Raw genomic sequence first — 8875 nt, 5'->3', positions numbered from 1 at the left:
AAGATGCACCAAAGGAAGAGACTGAAAAGTCAAAGGCGCCCAAGGTTGAACTCAAAGCATTGCCACCCACTCTCAAATATGCATACCTAGGAGAAAATGAAAACTACCCAGTGATCATAAGCTCATGCCTCAGCTAAGATCAAGAGGATGAACTGCTCAAGGTGCTGCGGGAGCATAAGGACGCCATCGGATGGACCCTTGCTGACCTGAAGGGAATCAGTTTAGCTATATGCATGCATAAAATACTGTTGGAAGATGATGCAAAACCATCCATTCAATCCCAAAGAACGCTGAACCCAATCATGAAGGAAGTGGTACAGAAAGAGGTTATGAAGCTTTGGCAAGGAGGAGTAATATACCCGATCTCAGACAGCCCTTGGGTCAGCCCCGTGCATGTTGTGCCCAAGAAGGGAGGAATCACTGTGGTTCCCAATGAGAGGAACGAACTGATACCTACAAGGACCGTCACGGGATGGCGGATGTGCATTGGTGATGAGCGGATAATTTATACGCTTTTTGGCATTGTTTTTATATGGTTTTTAGTAAGTTTAAGCTACTTTTAGGGATGTTTTCATTAGTTTTTATGTTAAATTCACATTTCTGGACTTTACTATGAGTTTGTGTGTTTTTCTGTGATTTCAGGTAAATTCTGGCTGAAATTGAGGGATTTGAGCAAAACTCTGAAGAAGGCTGACAAAAGGACTGCTGATGCTGTTGGAATCTGACCTCCCTGCACTCGAAATGGATTTTCTGGAGCTACAGAACTCCAATTGGCGCGCTCTCAACGGCGTTGGAAAGTAGACATCCAGGGCTTTCCAGCAATATATAATAGTCTATGCTTTATTCGAAGAATGACGACGTAACTTGGCGTTGAACGCCAAGTTCATGCTGCTGTCTGGAGTTAAACGCCAGAAAAACGTCATGATCCGGAGTTGAACGCCCAAAACACGTCATAACTCGAAGTTCAACTCCAAGAGAAGCCTTAGATCGTGGATTGATCAAGCTCAGCCCAAACATACACCAAGTGGGCCCCGGAAGTGAATTTATGCATCAAATTACTTACTCATGTAAACCCTAGGAGCTAGTTTATTATAAATAGAATATTTATCTATTGTATTAGACATCTTTTGACCACTTTAAGTCTTTAATCATTCGGTCACTTGATCATGGAGAGGGCTGGCCATTCGGCCATGCCTGAACCTCTTTTCACTTATGTATTTTCAACGGTGGAGTTTCTGCACACCATAGATTAAGGGTGTGGAGCTCTGCTGTACCTCAAGTATTAATGCAATTCCATTGTCTTTTATCCAATTCTCTTTTATTCTTATTCCAAGATATTCATTCGCACCCAAGAACATGATGAATGTGATGATAAGTAACCCTCATTATCATTCTCACTTATGAACGCACGTGATTGACAACCACTTCCGTTCTACATGCAACAGAGCTTGAATGCGTATCTCTTAGATTCCCCAACAGAATCTTCGTGGTATAAGCTAGATAGATGGCGGCATTTATGAGGATCCGGAAAGTCTCACCTTGTCTGTGGTATTCCGAGTAGGATCCTGGGAATCCGGAAAGTCTCACCTTGTCTGTGGTATTCCGAGTAGGATTCCGGTAATGAATGACTGTGACGTGCTTCAAACCTGCAAGTGCTGGGCGTTAGTGACAGACGCAAAAGAATCAAGGGATTCTATTCCAGTAGGCGCGGGAACCAACCAGTGATTAGCCGTACTGTGACAGAGTGCGTGAGCATTAGTTTTCACTGCGAGGATGGGATGTAGCCATCAACCATGGGTGATGCCTCCAGACGATTAGCCGTGCGAGTGACAGCCGCATAGGATCATTTTCCCGAGAGGATTGAAAGTAGCCACCGCTGATGGTGAACCCCTATACAAAGCTTGCCATGGAAAGGAGTAAGAAGGATTGGGTTGAAGCAATAGGAGAGCAGGCGTCCTTGAGCATATAGTATCTCCATTCGCTTATCTGAAATTCCCACCAATGAATCTGCATAAGCCTTCTATCCCTTTTTATTATTTATTTTCTTATTTCTATTTTCGTATCCCATAAACCAATTTAATCTGCCTAACTGAGATTTACAAGGTGACCATAGCTTGCTTCATACCAACAATCTCTGTGGGATCGACCCTTACTCACGTAAGGTTTATTACTTGGACGACCCAGTACACTTGCTGGTTAGTTGAACGGAGTTGTGATAACAACTGGTGCCACAATAATGATTTCATACAACTCAAAGAATAGTGATCACAATTTCGTCCACCAAGTTTTTGGCGCCGTTGCCGGGGATTGTTCGAGTATGGACAACTGACGGTTCATCTTGTTGCTCAGATTAGGTAATTTTCTTTTCAAAAATCTTTTTCAAAAATTTTTCTTTTATTTTTCGTTTTTCCAAAAATGTTTTTCGAAAAAAAATTTAATAAAAATACAAAAAAATTTAGAAAATCATAAAAACCAAAAATATTTTGTGTTCCTTGTTTGAGTCTTGTGTTAATTTTTAAGTTTGGTGTCAATTGCATGCTTTGAAACATTTTTCTTGCATTTTTCGAAAATCTCATTCATTCATAGTGTTCTTCATGATCTTCAAGTTGTTCTTGATAAGTTCTCTTGTTTGATCTTGATGTTTTCTTATTTTGTGTCTTTCCTTGTTTTTCTTGTGCACTTTTGCATTCATATTTTGAATGCATTAAAGATTTCTAAGTTTGGTGACTTGCATGTTTTCTTTGTATCAAAATTTTTTCAAAATAATGTTCTTGATGTTCATCATGATCTTCAAAGTGTTCTTGGTGTTCATCTTGACATTCATAGCATTCTTGCATGCATTCATTGTTTTGATCTAAAAATTTCATGCTTTGAGTATTTTTGTTGTTTTTCTTTCTCATAATTAAAATATTCAAAAAATCAAAAAAATATCTTTTCCTTATTTTCCTCCAAATTTTCGAAATTTTGGGTTGACTTGGTCAAAAATTTTTTAAAATTAGTTGTTTCTTACAAGACAAGTCAAAATTTCAATTTTAAAAATCTTATCTTTTCAAAATCTTTTTCAAAAATCATATCTTTTTCATTTTTTTATAATTTTCGAAAATTTCAAAAATCTTTTTCAAAATATTTTCAAAATCTTTTTCTTATCTTTTATATCTAATTTTCGAAAATTAACTAACAAGTAATGTGATTGGTTCAAAAATTTGAAGTTTGTTACTTTCTTGTTAAGAAAGGTTCAATCTTTAAGTTCTAGAATCTTATCTTGTAGTTTCTTGTTAGTTAAGTCAATTTTAAAATTAAATCTTTTTCAAAATATCTTTTTATTAAAATTTTTATCTTATCTTTTTATCTTTTATCTTATCTTTTTCAAAAATTTTACCTTTTTCAAAATATCTTATCTAACTCCTTATCTTCTTGTCTTTTTCAAATTTTGATTTCAAATCTTTTTCAATCAACTAACTAACTTTTTGTTTGTTTCTTATCTTTTTCAAAACCACCTAACTACTTTTCTCTCTCTAATTTTCGAAAATTCTCCCTCTCTTTTTCAAAAATTCTTTTTGTTTTAAATTTTAATTTTAAACTTATCTTATCTTTAATTTTCGAAAATTACTAACCCCTTTTTTTCAAAAAAAAAATATTTTCGAAATCTTCTTTCTCTTTTCTTCTTCTATTTAATTATTTAATTACTAACACTTCTCTTCACCTCTCCTCATCCAAAAATCCGAATCCATCCTTCTTCTTTCTTCTACCCCTTTCTTCTTCTACTAACATAAAGGAATCTCTATACTGTGACATAGAGGATTCCTCTTTCTTTTCTTGTTTTCTTCTCTTTCATATGAGCATGAACAGGGAAAAAGGCACTCTTGTTGAAGTTGATCCAGAACCTGAAAGGACTCTGAAGAGAAAATTAAGAGAAGCTAAATTACAACAATCCAGAAACAACCTTTCAGAAATTTTCGAACAAGAGAAGGACATGGCAGCCGAAAATAATAATAATAATAATAATGCAAGGAGAATGCTTGGTGACTTCACAAAGCCAACATCCAAGTTTGATGGAAGAAGCATCTCCATTCCTGCCATTGGAGCCAATAACTTTGAGCTGAAGCCTCAACTAGTTGCATTAATGCAACAAAACTGCAAGTTTTATGGACTTCCATCTGAAGATCCTTATCAGTTCTTAACTGAGTTCTTGCAGATCTGTGAGACTGTAAAGACGAATGGAGTGGATCCTGAAGTCTACAGACTCATGCTTTTCCCTTTTGCTGTAAGAGACAGAGCTAGAATATGGTTGGATTCACAACCTAAGGATAGCCTGGACTCCTGGGATAAGCTGGTCACTGCTTTCTTAGATAAATTCTTTCCTCCTCAAAAGTTGAGCAAGCTGAGAGTGGATGTTCAAACCTTCAAGCAAAAAGATGGTGAATCCCTCTATGAAGCTTGGGAAAGATACAAGCAGTTGACCAAAAGATGTCCATCTGACATGTTTTCAGAATGGACCCTATTAGATATATTCTATTATGGTCTCTCTGAATTTTCGAAAATGTCATTGGACCATTCTGCAGGTGGATCTATTCACCTGAAGAAAACGCCTGAAGAGGCTCAAGAACTCATTGACATGGTTGCAAACAATCAGTTCATGTACACCTCTGAGAGGAATTCCGTGAATAATGGGATACCTCAGAAGAAAGGAGTTCTTGAAATTGATGCTCTGAATGCCATATTGGCTCAGAACAAAATGTTGACTCAACAGGTCAACATAATCTCTCAAAATCTGAATGGATTGCAACATGCATCCAACAGTACTAGAGAGGCAGCTTCTGAAGAAGCTTATGATCCTGAAAACCCTGCCATGGCAGAGGTTAATTACATGGGTGAACCATATGGAAACACCTATAATCCATCATGGAGAAATCATCCAAATTTCTCCTGGAAGGATCAACAAAAGCCTCAACAAGGCTTTAACAATGGTGGACGCAATAGGCTGAGTAATAGTAAGCCATATCCATCATCTTCTCAGCAACAGACAGAGAATTCTGAACAAAATACTTCTAATTTAGCCAATATAGTCTCTGACCTGTCAAAGGCCACTTTCAGTTTCATGAATGAAACAAGATCCTCCATTAGAAATTTGGAGGCACAAGTGGGCCAGCTGAGTAAGAAAGTCATTGAAACTCCTCCCAATATTCTCCCAAGCAATACAGAAGAGAATCCAAAAGGAGAGTGCAAGGCCATTGATTTAACCAAAGTGGCCGAATGCACTAAGGAGGAGGAGGACGAAAATCCTAGTGAGGAAGACCTCCTGGAACGTCCCTCAAGCAAGAAGGAGTTTCCTATTAAGGATCCAGAGGAATCTGAGGCTCATATAGAGACCATAGAGATTCCATTAAATCTCCTTCTGCCATTCATGAGCTCTGAAGATTATTCATCCTCTGAAGAGGATGAAGATGTGACTGGAGAGCAAGTTGCTCAATATTTAGGAGCTATCATGAAGCTGAATGCCAAGCTGTTTGGTAATGAGACTTGGGAAAGTGAACCTCCCTTGCTCATTAGTGAACTAGATACTTGGATTCAGGGAACTCTACCTCAAAAGAAACAAGATCCTGGCAAGTTCCTAATACCTTGTACCATAGGCACCATGAGCTTTGAAAAAGCTCTATGTGATCTAGGGTCAGGGATAAATCTTATGCCACTCTCTGTAATGGAGAAGCTGGGGATCATTGAGGTACAACCTGCCTTGTTCTCATTACAATTGGCAGATAAGTCAATAAGACAAGCTTATGGAATAGTAGAGGACGTGCTAGTAAAGGTTGAAGGCCTTTACATCCCTGCTGATTTCATAATCCTAGACACTAGGAAGGAAGATGATGAATGCATCATCCTAGGAAGACCTTTCCTAGCCACAGCAGGAGCTGTGATAGATGTCAACAGAGGGGAGTTAGTCCTTCAATTAAATGGGGACTACCTTGTGTTTAAGGCACATGGCCATCCCTCTGTGACAAAAGAGAGTAAGCATGAAGAGCTTCTCTCAGTTCAGAGTCAAGAAGAGCCCACACAGTCAAACTCTAAGTTTGGTGTTGTGAGGCTACAACCAAACTCTAAGTTTGGTGTTCAAACTCCATATCCAAACTCTAAGTTTGGTGTGGGGACTACACACTAAAATTGACCTGATCACCTTGTGGCTCCATGAGAGCCACTGTCAAGCTCTTGACATTAAAGAAGCGCTTGTTGGGAGGCAACCCAATTTTATTTATCTAATTTTATTTTATTTTGTTTCTTTGTTATTTTTGTGTTTAATTAGGTACATGATCATGAGGAGTCACGAAAAAATCAAAAAAATTAAAAACAGAGTCAAAAACAGAAGAAAAAATTGTTCACCCTGGAGGCAGCGCAGACTGGCGTTCAACGCCAGTAAGGTGCATCTGGCCGGCGTTCAACGCCAGAACAGAGCACCATTCTGGCGCTGAACGCCAGAAACAAGCAACAACCTGGCGTTAAACGCCAGGAAGGTGCACAGAGAGGACAAACTGGCGCTGAACGCCAGAAACAAGCATGAAACTGGCGTTCAACGCCAGAAACATGCATAACATGGGCGTTGAACGCCCAGAACGTGCATCAATGGGCGTTTGAACGCCAGAATGATGCATGAAGGCATTTTACACGCCTATATGGTGAAGGAATGGTATTTCTTTTCACCTCAGGATCTGTGGACCCCACAGGATCCCCACCTCAGGATCTGTGGACCCCACAGGATCCCCACCTGCCATATTCCCACCTTACCTCTTAATCCTATTTTTGTGATTTGTATTCCCCATGTCACAAAACCCAATACTCTTCACCAATCACCTCAATTCCTCTTCCCAATTACTCCATTCACCATCCACATCAACCCACTCTTCCCCATAAACCCCACCTACCTTCATAAAATTTCAAATTCATTTTCCCACCCATTCCCACCCAAATTGGCCGAACCTATACCCTCCCCTCTCCCTATAAATACCCTTCCACTCTTCTTCATTTTCACACATCACAAACCCACATTCTCCCACATAGCCGAACCACCTCTTCTCCCTCTCTTCCCTATTCTCTTCTTCTTCTACTACTCTTCTTTTCTTTCTTGCTCGAGGGCGAGCAAAATTTTAAGTTTGGTGTGGTAAAAGCATAAGCCTTTTTGTTTTTCCATTACCATCAATGGCACCTAAGGCCGGAGTATCCTCTAAAAAAGGGAAAGGGAAGACAAAAGCTTCCACCTCCGAGTCATGGGAGATGGAAAGATTCATCTCCAAGAGCCATCAAGACCACTTCTATGATGTTGTGGCAAAGAAGAAGGTGATCCCCGAGGTCCCTTTCAAGCTCAAAAAAAATGAGTATCCGAAAATCTGACATGAAATCCAAAGAAGAGGTTGGGAAGTCCTAACCAATCCCATGCAACAAGTCGGAATATTGATGGTTCAAGAGTTCTATGCCAATGCATGGATCACTAGGAACCATGATCAAAGTATGAACCCGAATCCAAAGAACTATATCACAATGGTTCAGGGGAAATACTTAGATTTTAGTCCGGAAAATGTGAGGTTGGCGTTTCACTTGCCCATGATGCAAGAAGATGAACGCCCCTACACTAGAAGGGTCAACTTTAACCAAAGGTTGGACCAAGTCCTAATGGACATATGTGTGGAAGGAGCTCAATGGAGAATAGACTCCAAAGGCAAGCCAGTTCAACTAAGAAGACTGGATCTCAAGCCTGTGGCTAGAGGATGGTTGGAATTCATCCAAAGATCCATCATTCCTACTAGCAACCGATCTGAAGTTACTGTGGATCGGGCCATCATGATTGGAGAGGAAGTAGAAGTTCATGAGGTCATCTCCAATGAACTTTACAAAATAGCCGACAAGTCCTCACCCATGGCACGGCTAGCCTTCCCTCACCTTATTTGCCATCTATGTTACTCAGCTGGAGTTATCATAGATGGAGATGTCTCCATTGAAGAAGACAAGCCCATCACCAAGAAAAGGATGGAGCAAACAAGAGAAGTTCCTCACGGCCCTCAAGAAGAACATGAGGAAGTTCATCATCAACAAATGCCTCAAGGAATGCACTTTCCTCCCAACAACTATTGGGAGCAACTCAATACCTCCTTAGAAGATTTGAGCCATAATGTTGAACAATTAAGGGTGGAACATCATGAACACTCCATCATTCTCCAAGAAATAAGAGAAGACCAAAGAGCAATGAGGGAGGAGCAACAAAGGCAAGGAAGGGACATAGAAGAGCTTAAGGACATTGTTGGACCTTCAAGAAGAAGACGCCACTAAAGGTGGATTCATTCCTTGTTCTTTATTTCTTTCTGTTTTCGGTTTTTAGTATTGTGTTTATCTATGTTTTGTGTCTCTACTTCATGATCATTAGTATGTAACCATGCCTTAAAGCTATGAATAAAATCCATTAGTCTTTCACCTCTCTTAAATGAAAAATGTTTTAATTCAAAAGAACAAGAAGTACATGAATTTCGAATTTATCCTTGAATTTAATTTAATTGATGTGGTGACAATACTTTTTGTTTTCTGAATGAATGCTTGAACAGTGCATATTTTTGATCTTGTTGTTTATGAGTGTTAAAATTGTTGGTTCTTGAAAGAATGATGAACAAAGGGAAATGTTATTGATGAACTGAAAAATTCATGAATTGATTCTTGAAGCAAGAAAAAGCAGTGAAAAAGAAAGCTTGCGAAAAAAAAAAAAGAAATTGGCGAAAAAAATATAGAAAGAAAAAGAAAAAGCAAGCAGAAAAATCCAATAGCCCTTAAAACCAAAAGGCAAGGGTAGCAAGGATCCAAGGCTTTGAGCATCAATGGATAGGAGGGCCCAAGGAAATAA

At 39.0% G+C, this 8875-nt stretch overlaps 1 non-coding gene across 1 annotated transcript; it reads right to left on the bottom strand.

The window, feature by feature from the left end:
- Positions 1–4378: 4378 nt before the first annotated feature.
- On the bottom strand, positions 4379–4482 carry LOC112713669 (small nucleolar RNA R71). The gene has a single exon (XR_003158639.1). It is a non-coding gene; the product is annotated as a small nucleolar RNA R71 (small nucleolar RNA).
- Positions 4483–8875: the final 4393 nt, after the last annotated feature.

The sequence above is a fragment of the Arachis hypogaea genome, chromosome 9, assembly GCF_003086295.3.
Source record: "Arachis hypogaea cultivar Tifrunner chromosome 9, arahy.Tifrunner.gnm2.J5K5, whole genome shotgun sequence".
Taxonomy (NCBI): domain Eukaryota; kingdom Viridiplantae; phylum Streptophyta; class Magnoliopsida; order Fabales; family Fabaceae; genus Arachis; species Arachis hypogaea.
Note: the sequence above shows the minus strand (reverse complement) of the source record. Positions and strands in the feature narration are given on the sequence as shown.